Source organism: Micromys minutus (assembly GCF_963924665.1).
Source record: "Micromys minutus genome assembly, chromosome: 18".
In the NCBI taxonomy this organism is placed as follows: Eukaryota; Metazoa; Chordata; class Mammalia; order Rodentia; family Muridae; genus Micromys; species Micromys minutus.
The window spans coordinates 50,082,081-50,083,854 of NC_137953.1; the positions used below are offsets into that span (position 1 = coordinate 50,082,081).

General features: G+C 53.5%; 1 pseudogene across 1 annotated transcript; it reads left to right on the forward strand.

The window, feature by feature from the left end:
- Positions 1-828: 828 nt before the first annotated feature.
- On the forward strand, positions 829-1,440 carry LOC308432541 (DNA-directed RNA polymerases I, II, and III subunit RPABC1-like; annotated as a pseudogene). Its single transcript has one exon. The product of its transcript is annotated as a DNA-directed RNA polymerases I, II, and III subunit RPABC1-like (transcript).
- Positions 1,441-1,774: the final 334 nt, after the last annotated feature.

Consider the following 1,774-nt stretch of genomic DNA (forward strand, 5'->3'; position numbering starts at 1 on the left):
CTGTGAGTTCCAGGCCAGCAAGGGCTATATAGAGATCCTGAGTAAAAAAAAAAAACTAAACTAACTAACAACCTAAATCTAGAACAAAACAAACAAACAAACAAAAAAAAAAAAAAAAAAAATCAGTGGATTTCTGGGATCCATATTGTCTGCTGTGGCCTTAGCTAGTGAGGAGACGCTGCACAGGGCCAAGGCATCCCAAGTGTCAGTTTTAAAGAAAAATTAAACAGAAAGAATCAAAATTCAGGACTAGAATGGATCCTGGTTTGCACAGAAAGGTGTGAAGCTTGTCTGTCTTCATTATGTCTCTGTCAGGGGTCTTCTCCATCCCTGGGCTCCCCCCACCAGAAGTTTATCATGTCTCTGTCAGGGGTCTTCTCCATCCCTAGGCTCCCCCCCCCGAAGTTTATCATGTCTCTGTCAAGGGTCTTCTCCATCCCTGCCCCCCCCCGAAGTTCATCATGTCTCTGTCAAGGGTCTTCTCCATCCCTGCACTCCCCCCCCCGGAAGTTCATCATGTCTCTGTCAAGGGTCTTCTTCATCCCTGCGCTCCCCCCGGAAGTTCATCATGTCTCTGTCAAGGGTCTTCTTCATCCCTGCGCTCCCGCTCCAGCTCCCGCTCCGGAAGTAAGCTTCATCTCCTAGGCCCGGGCCAAGAAAAAGAAATCCCTTTAGGCCCCCAGAAGCTCAGGTCTCCAGAAGCAAACCCTCCTGGCCCCCCTCACTCTGGGCTTACAGCTACTGGGGTGGGTATGCTGGTGCCTCTGAGACAGTTCTTTGTGAACTGTCATTTAATAAGAAGCCATCCATGGAGTGAAAAGCGACAACATGGACGACGAGGAGGAGACCTACTGCCCGTGGAAGATCCGCAAGATCTTGCAGCTCTGTCATGACCGAGGCTACCTGGTAACCCAGGCTGAGCTGGACCAGACACTTGAGGAGTTCAAGGCGCAGTTTGGGGACAAGCCCAGCGAAGGATGACCAAGGCGCACAGACCTCACCGTGCTGGTGGCCCACAATGATGACCCCACAGACCAGATGTTTGTGTTTTTCCCAGAGGAGCCCAAGGTGGGCATCAAGACCATCAAGGTGGATGAGAACATCATGCCGGCGCTGACTGGTACAGCAGGGCATGACGCCCTCTGACGAGCAGTCCCTGGTCGACATGGCCCCGAAGTATGCGCTGGAAGTTCCAACAGCAGGAGCTGCTCATGGACATCGCAGAACACGAGCCAGTCCCTGAGCATGTGGTCATGACCAAGGAGGAGGTGACTGAACCGCTGGCTCCATACAAGCTTCGTGAGAGCCAGCTGCCCAGGATCCAGGCGGGGGGCCCGGTGGCGCGGTACTTTGGGGTCCAGCGAGGGAGGGCAGGTTGTGAAGATCACCCGCCCCAGTGAGACGGCCGGACGCTACATCATCTACCGCCTGGTGCAGTAGTTGTAGGGGGAATCTATCGCTCTGGACACTGAAGCAGGAGGATTGCTGCAATTAAAGGCAAGTGTGTGGACTCTTGCGTGGTGTGAGATTCTGGGCTGAAAACAATGAGAAGGCGTCCACATGCAGCACAGCATGGAGGGAAACCCCGGGAGCCAGCTGCTCCCATGAGCCCCAGCACCGGTCATAACTGGATTGCCTTTTGACCAAAGGGCTCCATCCTGGCCATTGTCACAGAATGAGCAACCTCAGAGCCACAGCCACAGCCTCACTCCTCACTGAGGTCATCGTTCTGTTCGGACTTCTCCGTTCTCATAGGACTCCAAGAATTAAAAGA